This window comes from Dermacentor silvarum, chromosome 2, assembly GCF_013339745.2.
Source record: "Dermacentor silvarum isolate Dsil-2018 chromosome 2, BIME_Dsil_1.4, whole genome shotgun sequence".
In the NCBI taxonomy this organism is placed as follows: Eukaryota; Metazoa; Arthropoda; class Arachnida; order Ixodida; family Ixodidae; genus Dermacentor; species Dermacentor silvarum.
In genome coordinates, this window is record NC_051155.1 from 76,749,613 (window position 1) to 76,767,461 (window position 17,849).

Sequence of the window (17,849 nt, forward strand, 5' to 3'; positions counted from 1 at the left end):
GGCGGTGTTAGGAGTCACATGAATTGTAGCTTGACGCGACAGCCCTTCACTTCTTCAAAGCGTCGGCATTCGTTTATGATGTCGTGGACGGTCAAGCACTCCTTATATATCTTTGAAATAAAGGCGTCATCGGCGATCCCTTTAAGTATGTGGCGGACTTTGTTAACTTCAGGAATTTTTCGCCAGCCATCCTATACCTAACTAATGCGTCCTGAATGCGCATGGTGTATTTTCAGCTGGTGTTTGGCCCCGGCACGAAAGTTCCTTCTTGGCAGCTAGTTGATGCAAGAGTCGCTTCCCTACGGCTCCTGTATTTGGGCTTGCAGGTGTCCCAACTGGTGAGTTCTTTCTGGTGTGTTTGGAACCATGCACGGGCCGTTCCCTTGAGGTAGTAGACAACGTTAGCCAGCATGATGGTTGGGTCCAACCGGTTGTTCTTGCTGGCTCGCACGTATTCGGTTAACCATTCTTCGACGTCCACAGCTTCTGTACCAGGGAAGGTATCAGGGTCTCTGATTTGTGCCAGGACAACTGTTATTTTGGTAGCCGATGCTGAGCCAGCGGCCTCTCATACGACATGGTCGTATGGCACAAGATGTCCGCTGCGTTGTTCCGTGGATACACCCCACGCCTAAACCAATCATCTTACGCGGAGATGTCAAAAAGCGTTTACTATTTACACAGTGACCGCGACTGGCACTACAACAACAAAGATGGCTGGCCGCTGCACAGCTTGTCCTCTTGTCTGCAATGCAACAACTTCTTCAGCGTGAGGAGGATACGGGTTCATAACAATACTTTAAAACGTAAAGAAGAAACAACACAATCAAAATGAGTCATGAAATAATACATAGCACGAAGGCAAGCGAGCCGATTTTCAGCTTTCGGAGTCCAGATAAAGATTTCAGTTGCGGCAGACCGCTGTTCTGCAGTCAGTAGCTATTATTTATCCCTATCTGAACACATTAAGAACTACCCAAGAGGAAAGTGCGCATCCCTTGAGACGGCCAACAAGTTCCTTTGAAGTCTGCTGCTTGGGATGAAAGTTTGAACTTTTTTTTCCTATGATACAGGGCACCGTTGCTGGTGGAGGAACACTGGTGAATTCCGAGCGGGAGATGTTTGTCAGAAAATAACATAAAGGCTGTTTTGAAATGGTTCATGCCGCGGACAAACCTTCAATCTCTTAGTTGCCCAATATGTGAAGCTTCGTTTTCTTCGACGAGTGTGTTTCGAGTTCAAAGTTAAATATCTCGACATACATTAAGCCGGCCGTCTGAGAATGTAAACAAGAAAGACTTACGCTTCGCCAATACCACAGAATGCTTCGTATGACTGAACGAAGCAAATAAATAAATAAACGAAACAAGCGAACTCCTGCATTCAGCACGCGCATTGTCCGTAGCACGTGTCGCGTTTTCCTGGAAACTAGAGTGAATGGAAGCAGCGCCAATTCATTTCACAGGCACTGAAAAGCTGCCTTCAATACGAGACTTTTCTTTTGCACTTTATTTGCATATAATGCATTCCACGAGTTGGCTCAGTGGGGATTTAAGTTATAGGGGTGGTGCGTGCAGTTTCATGTTACGCTAGTGGACTCTACAGTCCTGGATAATAGGTTCGCGGTAATTACCAAGTGGCATACCAGGTGCTTGATGCTATTCTTATCCGAACTCATGTGTGATAGTGCCGTTTTAGGTTACACTTTAGTTCCCTTGTGTCCCCAAAGTTCTCTTTGCTAACTTCACAGTCATTTTAACAAGGAGCAACACACTGAGGAAAACGGCACCCTCTTGGGTGAATTTGATGTCAAAACAGCCTTTTCGCACCCCCACTTCCTCTAATAATTTCGAAAACAGGTGAAGTGGTTAGCAAGACACCCATAGTGCACCTTTCAATAGTTTCATGGAGCTAAAAGGGTGCTTTGTACGACACATAAATCTTGCATAATTTGAGGGTAATAGGCAACTTCAACATTTCAAGCAAGCAAAAAGCCATAAATGTCTATTTCCCAATGGTTTGTGCCACGTCATTGTCCGAGCTCGTCCTGTGGTCACAGTAGACCATGAATATCAACCTGCGATTTCACGTACATGGCGTCTCAGGGGTGGAAGTTTTTACCCTGCCTTTCCACTTTTACCGATGGCTTCATTTAGGTTGTTTCAACTCGGTGTTGTTTTATAGATAAACTGCGAATTGTCAGCGAATAATAGCGGGTTAGACAATCTTAGCTCTTCAGGCGCATGTTCTTTGTGGTGTAGCATTGGGGCCGGCGCATTATTATACGCAATAAATCTTGCGCTGTGTTCTGCAGTACCGGTTCGAATAAGCATTCACAGGCACATGGTGGATCAAAATCCTACCGATAATAATGCGGAATTTATTGTGGACGTGGCGCACCATGGCCGTATACAGAGGAAAGCAATAACTACGCTGTCATCTTCTCTCCTTTCTGCCTTTCACTTGTGAATTCTAGACCTGCTTTAAAATGTTTCACCTTAGTGGGGATTTATAGATAAACTGAAGCACTGAAAACCGTGGCATCAGCCTATCAGAGGAGCTAGAGAAGCTACGCCACTGTTAAGGAGCTGTATTATTCCCAGTGGTTTTATATGGGGAGTGATCGAGAGGTAACGCTTCCGACTATTAATTTGAAAATTCACTGTTTGTATCCAGGCTGCGCGCCTTCCTTTCCTTCGCTTTACGATTATAAACGCATCGGAAAACACTACGGGATAACGTCGGCGGACATCCGTAAAACTAAAGCAGGGATATAAAAAAAGACATCACCGTAAAAAAAGCAATGTACGTTTCGGTAAAACACATATTGGAGGAATGGCTGCAATGCCAAAAAAATTATCCTTCGAAATAGGTGTATTAGTTTGCTTAAACACCCTTTTCCATGGATGCAAGGGCATTGCAAATTGCACCCCCTTGAGGGTGCAATTTTACTTAGAGTACATAGGCCGCCGGCATGGCATGCCATTGTTGCCTGCGAAATTGCTTTCCGGCACTTGCGGGAGCGCCGACGCCTCAACGAAAGAAGTCTAGACCTATGGAAAAAGTTATCTGCGTGTAGATATGTTTCGTAGTTGTTCTTTACCACGCAATTTGAATTATACAACGCCCTGCTGAAATATTCCATTCTCGCATAACTGTTGTCACACCTGCGGTAAATTTTTCTTTTTAATTGCGATAGCACTTTTATTGACACTCCAAGCGGATTTCTGCCGTCGTCGACGCCGTCTCCGTCGCCGTGAGGTTCGGTATATTGTCCAACGGCGATGAAATCGTCGCCGCGCACCGTATGCTGTATGTGCACGAGGGACGCGTGCTTTCACGGGGAGCGAACGCACGGTGAAGAGCGAACGCGACTTCTTCGGTCGCGCGAAAGGGCGTGGGGGGACGGAGGGAGGAAGGGGTGCGACGTTTAGCTGCCGCCCGAAATGCGTATTTATATGAAAACGTTGCGAGGCAAGAAGGTGGTAAAGATTTACGACGCTGCTCGACGAGTGTCCCGTTCTGATCTCGTCGAAAACCTCCGAGCCGCCCCCAGAGGCTCCGGCAACAGTCACCAACGCCACGTGCGTTCGCTGAGAACGCGGGCCGAACGCCGACGGCGTCGACAACAGTTCTGCGCGTTGCTAGTGCTGCTGCATGTCCAAGTTTATACAGCTCATAAAACTACTATCCTGACTCCGTATAGCTTAGCTCTCTACTAATATGCTGTCGCAATTGATGCTTCGCCTATCGGGTGAAACTGCGACATTTTTTTTCATTGTTGCCACGCAACGAGTCACGCACAAATACTTGGCCAAAATAAATTGCGTTACAGATATGTTCCAGATTTCTCTTCACTGGACGTTGCTTTGTTGGCTCGTTTACGTTCCAGTTCTTGTCACCCACGTGTTAATTAGTGTCCGTAATATTTGAAATAACGCATAATAGATTCATGAAGAGCGCTGCCGTAGCTATATGCAGACTATTTGTAGGATTTAGTAGTATATTTTTTTAATTCCTCTAGCAAAACAATCTAAAAAAGCTTGAATTACCCCTTGGCTTCTACATTGCACCAACGTATACTGAACAGTTCGGGTCACATATATATATTGTCGCAAGATGCGAAGAACGGCACACGGAACGGCGGTGGTGCCACAACAAACAAAGGCTCTATATTCAAGGCCCTAACAATAATTGTCCGTGCCAACTTTATCTTCTTCGGAGAGAGAGACGCTTGCGCTCGTGCCCCTCCCTTCATTGTCTTCTTTAGTCGTGACATTGCCTCCCTTCTAAGAAAGCATTATTGTCCCGATGCTTTATCGCGACAACGCCAGGACCTGTCCACGCGTATGCTGCAGTGATTTCATTCGGACAAATAAGGCTTCATCCGGACGACGTGCACAATCTCGGGTGTATGCCATCGACGCCTTGAAGAATGTGGACTATCGGAAACGACTTCATAGTTGACATCAGAGAGACGTCGTATGACTTTATACTGACCGAAGTACCGCCTCAGTAGTTTCTCTGAAAGGCCACGACGGCGAACAGGAGTCCAGACCCAAACTCTCTCTCCAGGCTCGTAGGAGACTCTTCGGTGACGAAGGTTATAGCGCCTTGCATCGTACTCCTGCTGCCGACGAATACGTATGCGTGCAAGTTGTCGGGCTTCTTCAGCACGCTGAGTGATGTAGTCAGCATCAGTTTCGATGCCATCGCATCCATGTTCATGCGGCAACATTGCGTCGAGCATGGTTGTGACATCGCGACCGTGGAGAAGGCGGAACGGTGTCATGCTCGTTGTCTCTTGCTGGACCGTATTGTAGGCAAAGGTGACATATGGCAATATCTCGGCCCAGTTTTAAATGCAGAGCATTTCTTTAACTCACATGTAGCGTGCGCCGTCGGTCCGCAACAGCTCGAGCACAGGTGCGCCCTTTCCCCCACTCCTCCTCTCCCGCATCACGCTTGCAGCACATGTGCAGCGCGCGAAGCGTCGTAGTTGAGTCGCGCTCCGGCGCTGCAAGCACCGTAGGCGCCGTTATCCGACGAGGAACGCCCAGGTAGATGGTGGGGTACGACAGTTCCTCGCCGTGCTTGCCCACGTACAGCGACAGCGGCCTCACGTGCTCACGTGCACGTGAGGCCGCTGTCGCTGTACGTGGGCAAGCACGGCGAGGAACTGTCGTACCCCACCATCTACCTGGGCGTTCCTCGTCGGATATGGTGCATCCAGACGAAGGACCGAATCCGGATTTTTAGCGGACGCGGTCGACTATGCCACGGACCGTCCGGCTGCAGGCGCATCCACACGGCGGACGAAGCCCTCGCAGACGACAACGCCACCGAGCCGGATTACTCTCGACCCCAGCCTCTGCGCTGGCTAGCAGCAGACTGGTTTGAGAGTTCCTTCCTACAAAATGGAGGCCAGCAAAAAGCGACGTTTGGCTCTAGTTTGGCCCCGATGACTGTTGTTCTGTTCGAGATTGACGAGGACTTTGACTTGTTTCCACGAAAACGGCGTTGTTTGTGGAAAGACTGGATGGGAAGGAAATAATTGGGGGTCCAAAACCTGCTCTACTAAGAGCTCCTGAAGACTGACCTCGACGAATACCGGAGGCTGCTTCGTGTAAACAGAGAGAAGTTTCTGCAACTGCTGTCGCGCGTGGGGCCCCGCATACGAAGGGAGGATACCGTTATGCGCCGTTCTATATCAGCGGAAACCACGGTGCAAGAAATATAGTCTTACACCGTGCTGCAGGTCACACTGCGGTACCTTGCTTCAGGTAAATATCACACGTTTCCAAGTTATTACAGAGATCGCCGTGGTAAATGTATATCGGTTGAAAACAGCTTGGTGCTGATCGAAGGCCGCTACACAAGTGTCTTTAAGTGGGTTCGTGTGGTAGTGTACAAGCTCAATCGCGCCCGAAATATTCAATGCAGATCCAGAGGGTTCACGTGGAAGGGGTATCACGAGTGCGCACAAGTTTTGTATGGCCGTGCTGTCGGCACCGACTTTCTGCATAAACATGCATGAGATAATATTGATCTGTTTACACGTAACTACACCACTGAGTGTGATTGGTTTTCGCTGATACTCTATTCATTTACTGCTCTGAAACAACCAGATATCAGATGTATTTGTACATGTCCTACTTTTTTGTAGTCTGCTAGCGAGCAGTTGACTGAGATTTTTTTTTTTCTTTGCAGGAGAGTCACTATTCCCTGATTGTGACGGTGTCCGCATAATCTGCACGGCTGAGGTCCCACAAAGTGGGAAACTCTTCCACGTAGTGGTTGAAATAAAAGGCGGCATCATCGCACAAATTCATTGTTCATAGAAGTGAACGAAACCAGGAGCTATGAAGCACTGAAACCAGGCGCCAGCAAACAAAGTACTGATGCTGACTGCAATGCGGCTGTCCTCGAGCAGGAGAGAAGTGTACTGGTTGCCAGACACTGCGTGTTTATAAGCTAAAGCTGCGGCTTTACCCAGCCAGAATCCGGATGTGAAAAACGGCTTGGCGTTATCCGTCCGCGCGCCTCTCGGACGAGGCGCGGACGAGGCAAATCGCTGATGTGAGGTCACGTGGCGCGCCGTCCGGCCCTGCAAATCCGGATTCGGTCCTTCGTCTGGATGCACCAATAACGGCGCCTCGCAGGACGCCGTTCGTCGTGTCGAGCAGCGAGATCAGGTGCACGGACCATCGCGGCGTGATGCCGGAACACGTCCTGTACATGGCCGTGAAGGTGATGTGGTTTAACGTACACGACAGGACCATGACGTTCCGGACCATCTCGTTCACCGATTCCATCACGCGCGAGCAGCTCGAGAGGGCGGACAGCAGTTCCTGGACGACGTGCTAAACCGCGACCTGGGGTTCCTGCGCGGGATTCCCCACACCGTCCAGTACTGGCAGGAGCGTCGTTGGGAACTCTTCGCCATGATCCGCCAGCTGGGCAAGCCGCACGCGTTCCTGATGCTGTCGGCCTCGGTGGTTCACTGGGACCGGCTTCTCGAGACGCTGGAGCGGCTTTGCGTGGGCCCCGAGGGCCACGCGCGCGTGGTGGCCTAGATGCGGGCGTGGGAACGCGTGGAGCTCGTGAACGACGACCCCGTCGCGTGCGCCATCTACACGGACCGCATCTTCGACGTGATCCTGAACGTGCCGCGGGACAGGCGGTGCTCTCCGTTCCGGCCGTACGTCGTTCGCGACTACTTCAAAAGGGTCGAGTTCCAGCAGCGCGGCAGCGCCCATGTGCACGCGATCCTGTGCCTGGAGAACGCGCCCGACGAGGAGGAGCTGAGCGGCGTCGACGGCGCCATGCCCCGGACTGTGGCGATGGTGGACGCGCTGCTGACGCTGGACACTTCGCTCCTGCGGCGGGCCCGAACGCAGACCCACCAGCACACACGCACACGTGCTACAAGTGGGGCCGCACCAAGTGCCGCTTCGGCGCGCCCTTCATGCCGAGCGAGTCGACGCGGATCGTGGTGCCGTTCCCGCCGTTGCCGCCGTTGCTTGCGGACGACGCCGGCGGCTGCGACTCGACGACGGAAGCGGAACGGGTGCGTCGGCAGCGGCTCAAGGCCAAGTACGCCGAAATGCACGAGGCCCTGGAGCACGGAGAGTTCGCGAACCTGGACGAGTTCCTGCGCGCCTTCGACGTGCGGTCCCGCGACGAGTACTCTGAGATTCTGCGGGCCGGCGCGACGCGTCCGCACGTCCTGCACCCGAGGACCCCCGCCGAGAAGCGGGTGAACACGTTCAACCCGTCGATAGCAAGGGTCCTGGACTCCAACATGGACCTCCAGATCATCCTGGACAACTACGCGTGCGCGTCGTACGTTGTGGACTACGTCAACAAGGCCGATCGCGGCATGTCGCACCTCCACCGCGCCGTCGCCGACATCCTCAAGGCGAACCCCAACGACGATTACAAGGAGCTCCTTCGCAAGCTGCACGTCAACGTCCTCAAGGGCGTGGAGATGTCGGCACAGGAGGCGGCGTGGTTCTTGCTGCGGCAGGAGATGTCGCGCAAGAGTCAGGACGTGGTTTACATGCCGACGTGCTTCCCTGAGGAACGCGTTCGCGTGCGCAAGACGCGCGACGAGCTCGACAAGCTCCCCGCTTCGTCGACCGACGTCTGGAAGCCCAAAGTGATCCAGAAGTACGAGGCGCGGTGTCAGCCCGAGCTCGAGAACGTGTGCCTCGCGGACTTTGTCAGCAAGTACGTCCCGATCGTCCAAGCCAGCGCCATCGCCGTTCACAACTCGCAGGGTGCCACGTACGCCTCGGTCGTCTACAATTACTCGCGAACCCACCCTCAGAAGCTCGTCTACGTGGCTCTCTCGCGTTGCACCCATCTCGGCGCCCTCTACCTGACCAACGCCCTCGGCGACCACTCGTTCTACCACCGCGAGGACAACCCTGACAGGGCCATGACGGACGAGTTTCGAAGGCTGGAAAATCGCAGACTGCAGACCGTAATCGGCCGCTACCTCGACGCCCTGCGACGAGAATAACAACGAGAACGGCGACGACACGCGTTTACGCTAGCGTTGCTGAACGTTTGATCTCTGTGGGCGCACGCGCTCGACGTTGCAAGAGACCCTTTCCTGCAAGAGGTCGACGTGCTGTGTCTCACGGAGACGTGGAACAACAACAAACAAGAAGGAGGACAAGAAGCACGAGGAGAAGATGCGGTAGAAGAACAAGGATTCGCGCCGGTGGTTCACGCGCGCGCCGTGGACGCGCGTAGCCGTGCGGGTGGCGTCGACGTCTACTACCGAAACGTGCGGTGGCGAGGAGGGATGGTCCGTCACAGCTGGAGTTACGCCGACACGCGTGGCGAATACGCCGGCTTCACCGCCGTGGGCGACGACGCCTACCGTCACGGCCACGGCCAAGACGAGGGCGAGATCACCGTAATCACCTTCTCCTCCTCCTCATCCTTGTGCGTCCAGCCCCTACTCACGGACCCTCTCACTGTCCACTTTAGCGACCACAAGGCGGTCGTGCTCGTCGTGCGCTAAATCGACACTCGCCACTCACTCACCACTCACCATCTCAACGACCACGCTCCCCAGAGGCCTCGCAGAGAGGGACGGACGTAACCGGAGGCATCCCCCTCGTCGACGCTACCTCTGAAGAGAAGAAAGAGAAGGAGAAGAAGAAAGAAAAGAACAAAAGAGAAGCAATAATAATATAATATAATAATAAGAATCGAAGTGATGCCAATAAAATAATAACAACTTTACGTTACCTACTTACGATTCTCTCTTCTCTCTCAACCCAGACCACCACCACCATACCATCACCACCACCACCACACCAACAACACCAACACCACGGAACCCCAATATGCTCTGCATTTACACGTGTCCCTCGCGCAGGGGCATGCGACGGAGCTTTTTATGCTCCACATCAACATACATGCAAAGCATATCCGCAAGTGTCTTATTGAGGCGCTCCGTGAGTCCATTCGTTTGCGGATGGTACGCCGTTGCCTGCCGATGAGATGTGCCACTAAGTCTTAAAACTGTGCCCAATAGCTCGGCTGTGAATGCAGTTCTTCCTCTGTCAGTTATTAATACACTCTAAGAAAAAAAAAGGACGAAATGGGGTATCGAGGTTAGTCCTTTTGGGGAGTAACTGACCTACCACAACCATTCGTCCTTTTGGGGAGTAACTGCGAGGGGATGAACTGTTGCTCCCCATGCGGTTACTCCTTCAAGGAGTAACCGCATGGGGAGCAAGAAGGAGTGCTCTTTTCCGATGCTCTTCAAAGGAGTAACGGTCATTTTTTCCGATGCTCCGCAAGGATGCAATTAACGAGATTAGCCATTTATACGCTGATAAAAAAAAACAATTCAGGTGACAAAAAGAAAGCGCTCCGAAGTAGCATTCGAACTCACGTCCTTGCGCTCACAAATCGGGTGCTCTACCCACTGCACCACGGCAGCTCGCTTGACGTCACAGGTTACTGAGAAATGGTTAAGCACCTCAACGCAGGTGCAACAATGCAAGAGACTCAGCATTTTGTGTATGCTATGCGGGGGAGAGTCTAACGCTGCGTGTATTTGCAACCACGCGATTGCGAAAAGAAAGTTGCGCGGTTATGCGATGAGACATTACGCGTATACGTACGTGTAGTGAGCGCATATATGGGGCACGCAAGACGACATAGAAGGCGAACTTATCTGTCACTTAGCGTGCCCTGTTTGAGCTGCGTATCGTTTCACTTAAGTATGTAATCTCCTTGGAACGGAAGGAACGTAGGTACTATTGACCAAGAACATATGGCAGTCCATCAATGACTTGCGCGTTTAATGTGTAACGTTCACTTGTGGCTTGCACATGACTTGCATGGTTCTTCACACTCTAAATTTTAAGTTTCACGCATTTTTCTCACGAAGAGACAAAGTGCTACTTTGCATGTAGTTTAATAGACAGCGCACAAACTTCAAATTATTCACGATTTGTAGACAACGCAGTTTTCTGCGCTCCACTCCACGACACGGACGAAAACAGCGAAGTTCATGGGGGGTAGCTGTTGCCGTTCGTCCTGCCGTTGCTCTCTTTTCGACCAGGGACTAAACACTTACTCCGCAAAATTTGCACACGACACGCACACTCCTGCAGTTAGTCCTTTGAGGGAAGAAAGCGCCCTTTTTAGGACTAAGAGCCCAATTACTCCCGTTTTCCCCGGCATTTTTCTTAGAGTACTGTGGGGGCGCCATGTCTCAGTACGACATTCTCTATAAAAACTCGAGCTGCTTCACTGGCCGTTCCCCGCGGCAGAGCTTTCGTTTCGGCGTAGCGCGTGAGATAGACCGTCGCTACTATGTCCATCGGTGTCCCGTAGCAGAAGTTGGAAATGGGCCTAGCAGATCCATTCCGACTTGTGCAAATGGAGTTCTGGGTACTTCGATAGGATGGAGAAAGCCTGCAGGTTTGACGGCTGGCACTTTCCCCCGCTGCCAATCAAGGCAGGTACGGATGTACTGTTGAACGGTCGCCGTCAATCTTGGCCAGTAATACCTTTGTCTCACTCTGCAGAGCTTTCGTGTGAAGCCCAAATGGCCGGATGCTTCTTCATCATAGCATGCCTGCAATATTTGATTCCTGAGAGATGGTGGGACGACGAGCAAGTAGGGCTGCCGTTCGGAGAAAAGTCCACTTTATAGAGGACGTCGTTGCGTAAGCAAAACGATAGAAGTCCTCTTCCAAAACGTTTTGGCAGAGTAGAAGTGCTACCCTCCAGGAATCTAATAATGGGCTCCAATTCTGGGTCTTCGCGTTGCTGCTGTGCAATCGTAGTCGTGTTGACAACCACAACAAACGCTGTAGCGTCGTCATCTTCTGTACTTGCAGGTTCGAATGGGGCACGAGAAAGGCAGCCGGCGTCCGTATGCCGCTTTCCCTACTTGTACACAATAGTCATGTCGAACTCTTGAAGTTTAAGGCTCCAGCGCGCCAATCGTCCTGATGGGTCTTTTAAGTTCGTCAGCCAGGAAATTGAGTGGTGGTCACTGACATCAAATGAGCCGCCGTACAAATATGGGAGAAATTTGATCACCGCCCAAACCACCGCAAGACACTTTTTTTCTGTGGTGGAATAATTTTCTTCTTTATTAGTAACAACAGCGCTTGTCCTGTGGTCTTCGTTCCTTTCTCGTGTTTGTTCATTACGCGCTGTTACTTCATCATCATCATCATCATCAGCCTATATTTATGTCCACTGCAGGACGAAGGCCTCTCCCTGCGATCTCCAATTACCCCTGTTCTGCGCGGGAAAGGCTTCTACTTGCATAAGCTATTACTTTTTCAGCGCCGTCTTGCCACTGTACAAGTACAGCTTCTAAGCCGATATTGCTGGCCTCGGTGTGAACTGCTGTCGGGGCGTCTTCATCGAAGTGTCGCAGGACCGGTGGATTTGGAGGCGTTGCCGTAGCTCGTCCAATGCTTTCTGCTGATCCTCAACCCATACGAATGCTACGTCTTCTCTGGTGAGGCGTGTCAACGGCGACGCAATGCATGAAAAGTTCTCAATAAAACGCCGGTAATATGCGCATAAGCCTAAAAATCGTCTCACTGCCTTTTTGTCGGATGGCACAGGAAAATGTTCAACGGCAGCTATCTTTTCCGGATCAGGCCGTACCCCCTCATTACTGACAACATGGCCTAGAAATGAAGCTCTTCGAAGCCAAAATGGCATTTTTCCGGCTTAAGCGTGATACCGGCGGACCGTATGGCTTGAAAAACAGCACGTAGTCGCCTCAAGTGCTCGTCAGATGTCGCAGAGAATACAATAACATCGTCTAGATATACTAAGCACGTTTGCCACTTGAGTCCTGACAGAACGGTGTCCATTAGCCGCTGAAATGTTGCCGGCGCGGAGCACAAGCCGAAGGGAAGTACCCTAAGTTCATAGAGGCCATCAGGTGTCACAAATGCTGTTTTCTCGCGGTCTCTTTCGTCTGCTTCTATTTTCCAATAGCCGCTTCTTAGATCCATCGACGAGAAATAGCGTGCATGCCGTAGTCTATCGAGAGAATCGTCGATGCGGGTAGCGGGTAAACGTCCTTCTTAGTGACCTGGTTGAGTTTGCCGTGGTCGACGCAGAAGCGCAAGCTGCCATCCTTCTTTTTGACTAACACTAGCGGCGATGCCCAAGGACTTTTCGACGGCTGAATAACGTCATCTTGAACAATTTTCTGTACCTGGTTTAATATGGCTTCGCGTTCTCGCGCTGCCACCCGGTATGGGTTTTGCCGTATGGGTCTGGCCGTTTCGTCTGTAATAATTCGATGTTTGGTCAGTGGCGTTTGTCCAACTTTGGACGTCGAAGAGAAACAGTTCCGAAACGCATCAATAAGCTCGAGGAGTCTTTCTTTCTGTTTAGGCAGCAAACTTCGGCCGACATCAATGGACAGAGGCACGTTCGGCAGACCGGGGGAATCGTCTTCTTCAACAGTCATGCAGTCGGTAACCTCATTCAGCTCTTCCACGTACGCGACTGCCATACCTCTTGTAAGATGCCGGCGTTCAGGACTAAAGCTTGTTAGTAGGAAGTCCGTCTCTGCGTGAGTAATGTCAACTACACCTCTTGCAACTGATACGCCATGACTAAACAGCAAACCAGGAATTTGTTCGGCGATCATGTTGGAGCATATTGGCGAGTCGCATGTTACAGCCACAAGAGCGCTCGAGTGCGGAGGGATGCTCGCATCGTCATCGAAGATACGTAAATGCTCACGTCGCTGATAGTCACAGGGTACGGCCAAATCTTCATTCATCCAAAACGTGACCAACCTGTCCGGAATGTTTATAATAGCGCCATATTCGTACAGGAAATCCATTCGCAGTATCGCGTCTCTGCACTCCAGCAATATAATGAAAGTTGCAACAAACGTCGAGCTACCAATATCAATTCTGGCCATGCATTTGCCTGTAGGGGTCATCAATTGACCTCCCGCCGTTCTTAAGTGGGGACCAGTCCATGATGTCTTGACTTTATTAAGGCTATCGGAGAGTTTCTGGCTAATTATTGAGAAATCGGCCCCAGTATATACGAACGCGTTTTATTTATTTATTTATTTATTTATTTATTTATTTATTTATTTATTTATTTATTTACTTATTTATTTATTTATTTATTAGTATACCCTCAAGACCCAGAGGGCGTTACAGAGGGGGTGGGTGCAATGTAAATAAAAAACAAAACAATAAAAGGAATTCACAGGAAAAGAACAACATTAGTTTGCAGCTACACCAGTAAGTATTCAGTAACTGCAGACTTGAACAATGCTTGCTCCTCAGTGGCAGCGATGGAGGGGGGAAGGTGATTCCACTCTCTACTTGTCTTCGGAAGAAAAGAATCTAAAAAAAGATTAGTGCGGCACAAAGGAGCGGCTACTTTATTTGGGTGGTCAACACGTGATGAAATGTAGGCAGGTTCTGAGATGAATTCCTGTCGAAGTACTTGATTATGAAAAAAAAAATTATGAAAAAGCAAGAGACGGGAAATCCTTCTTCTCATTACCAGGTCTGGAAGGTGAAGAGTGCATGTCATCAAGGTGACACTGGCAGTACGAGCATAATTATTTAGTATAAATCGAGCTGAACGGTTCTGGACCGATTCTAAGGTGTCAACTAGCGTTGATTGAGCGGGATCCCATACAGCTGAAGCGTACTCGAGCTTTGGACGGATTAATGTTTGATATAGCTGTATTTTAAGGTGTGCTGGCGCTTGGCGAAAGTTTCGGCGAAGGTAACCAATAGTACGACAAGCATTGTTAGTAATGTAGTTAATGTGAAACTGCCATGATAAATCATTGGATATGTAAACACCAAGGTATTTGTAAGTACTAACCTGCTCCAATTTAGTTCCATTCAAGGTGTAGGTAAAAGGTTCAAAAGTGTTAGAAAGACGCGAGATTGCCATACTTTTACACTTATTTACGTTAAGAGTCATTAGCCATGTACTATACCAGTCAGAGACGCGATTAAGGCCGGCTTGAAGAAGGTAGTTATCGTTTTCGTTAGTTATTCTACGGTACAGGACACAGTCATCTGCAAACAGTTTTATGGATGACTTGATGTTACGCGGAAAGTCATTGATATATATTAAAAAGAGCAAAGTACCTAAAGCTGATCCTTGTGGAACGCCAGACTTAACTGCGCAGGGATGCGAGGAACAATCATTAGCTGTTACGTACTGAGTGCGGTTGGTCAGAAAGCATTCTATCCATTTGAGGATATTGGGGTCGATGTTTTTTAGCGTGCTGAGCTTAAGTAGTAATAGTTGGTGCGACACTTTATCAAAAGCGTTTGCGAAGTCTAAAAACATACAATCAACCGGAATTCTATTATCTAGCGCTAAGATGACATCATGCGTAAAAGACAGAAGCTGAGTTTCGCACGAGTGGTGCTTACGAAAGCCGTGTTGGAACCTGCTCAAGAATGAGTTGGTTTCAAGAAATGTTATAAGGTTAGAATAGATTACATGTTCAAGCATCTTACAGGGGATACTTGTTAACGAAATTGGTCGGTAGTTTAAGGCAGAGTGTTGGTTACCGGATTTAAAGACGGGAATCACCTTCCCCACCTTCCAATCAGGTGGCAAAGTGGAGCACTGAAGAGACTGCACGAAAATGTGTGACAAAATTATGGAAGAGTACACTTCAGTGTTTTTCAGAAATTTCGCGTTTATCTCATCGGTGCCGCAGGCAGACGACAGCTTAAGTTTTGGGATTAAGTTAATGACTCCTTCAAATTCAATCACGAGAAAATCCATTGGAAAAAACCTGCGGTCGCATAGCTGCGGCACCGAAATTGCTCTTCAATCATAAAAACATTGCGAAAAAACATTGTTAAGAACGGAACAGCATTCCTCGTTGCGCAGTGCACGTCCATCGGAATCAGTAAGCGTTATTACAGTGTCTTTCATTGGTTTAACGCTTTTCCAAAACTTGGATGGGTCAGTAGACAATAGCGAAGGAAGCGTAATGTTGAGATAGTCACTCCTGGCGTTTTTGATAGAAGTGCGATATGCAGAAAGAGCTTCGCGATAAGCGTGCCAGTTGACGGACACCCAGACGGACACCCAGTTTACTGGCTGTCCGTTTATGAAAACGGCGAGGTCGGCACTTACGACTTCCCTTGGGGTCGCCAGAGGCATATTGTCCGATTGCACAGATTGTGTTGGGGGTGTTGAAACATTACGACGGTGGGCAACCTCCCCCCCAAAGGTCGCTTTTGTTAGTTTCCCCGACGAGGGCTATAGGGGACCTGCCGCCCTTACTACATCGGCAGAACTGCGACGGTGCGGCGAAGAGCTCGGTGCAGGTGACGGAGAACGGATTCGACGAGTGAATGGATGTCCTTGTGGAGCAACATCGTCACTGTAGCGCCTGTTTTCGAAGCGAACTCGGGGAAAGGTGGGTGGAAAGCTCTGGTATCCGGGGTCACGATACGGGCAAAAACGGTAAACGTGGCCGGCTTCTCCACAATTACTCGATTCCTCCACTCAATTACTTGGTAGGCAGAATCGCAACGATCGTTGTTTGCGAAGGTGGTGGAAAGATGCTGTAGAAACTCATTCCAGGAAGTCAGTGTGGCTTCCCGGTTCTCGTACCACGTATGAGCGCTGTCCGCCAGAGCGAAGTAGACGCGTGAGAGTTTTTCTTCTGCAGTCCACCGATTCGCCTTGGCGACTCGCTCGTATTGCGCGAGCCAATCTTCGACGTCCTCGTAAACATCACCATGGAATGTCTCGGGAGTCAGAGGATGCTGCAGAGTCACCTGAGAAGATCCTGCGGTTGGTGGGGAGTTCTCCAAGAAGATTACCTCCGGGCTGAGGCCCCGCAGTCGGTGACTGTAGCGGTGGACAGGATTGTACACTGTAGGAACTGATTGCTGGTTTGAACTGGGCGTTGCAATCTGCACAGGAGTTCCGGGCATCAGGGAGTACCCAGCACTTCCACCAGTGTCGCAAGATGCGAAGAACGGCACACAGAACGACGGTGGTGCGACAACAAACACAGGCTCCATATTCAAGGCCCAACAATAATTCTCCGCGCCAACTTTATCTTCTTCGGAGAGAGAGATGCTTGCGCTCGTGCCCCCCCCCCCCCCCTTCATTGTCTTCTTTAGTCGTGACAATATATATATATATATATATATATATATATAGAGAGAGAGAGAGAGAGAAGAAAGAGAGAGCAAGGAAGAAAATACAATGGCAGGTCTTTTTTAACATCGTGTTTGTTCACCAATGGAATGTAAATGGCTCGTGTCTAAATGGTGCTCACAGCTGTCCGTTTATTACAAAGAATCCAAATAAATTATTTGCTTTATTTTAAGCCCGCGTTGCGACAAACTTTCATGTTTGCAACTATATTGACCACGTATGACTCCTACAGTCCCTCGAGCGCAAGTAACGCTACGTAGCGTGCGAGGAAATAAATCGTGTCGGCGTTCGGCGTGCTTGAAAACTTCAGTGAACGTTTCCGGAGTATGCATGTGGTGTCTATTGTATACAGACACTGAGTTTTCTAAAAAAAATAGATAATACGGAAGGAGCAAGAAGCTAAAAGACGGCCGTTCGGTTTCTTAGCATGCACGGAAGGAAGGGGATAAAGAGGTCAATAGATTGAAAGAACGGGAAAGGAAGAACGGCAGGTGCGTGTAAGGGTGAAGGTGTGCAGCAAGACCATAAACAGCCGCAGAAGACGGTCAGCTTGAAGTACTGTAGGTATCCTTTCGTTGATACCTGCGTCAGCGACGCGCACCGTCTCGTATACTGATCTTCGTTTCCATAAAACGATCTTGAGCCCAGCCAGTTTGATGCTAGACTTCGTACGGTAGACAATGGCCCAAAAAGTGCACATACTACCTTCGTACTCAGAAGAGTCTGCGTGCCAGCTATTACAATGAGGAACGAATCAGCCTTTCTAAATGACACCCCGAGCCTGAGGCGTCATCACGATGCCGCATCATACAGGAAACTTCTGATGGCTGTGTTATAAGTCTATACACTGAACCTATATGCGAAATCATTTACAAAAATGACTGAGAAAACATTGAAATATCATTCGTCAATGTTGACTGATTCTGTTGATAACACACTATGCGTTGGTTGAAATATCATTGAAGTAAGGGTTGAGACCTCTCGAATATCGGACATTTAAGTTTCGTATGACGTTTGCTGTGATATAGCTGTGTGAAATATCGGTTTAGCCCACACTGAGACGGCACTGAAAGTTTATCGTGCTGTGGTTAGGATAGCATTGCAATTTCTTCAAAATTAGTCACTGACCATTTATTGCGCTTCTGAATTTC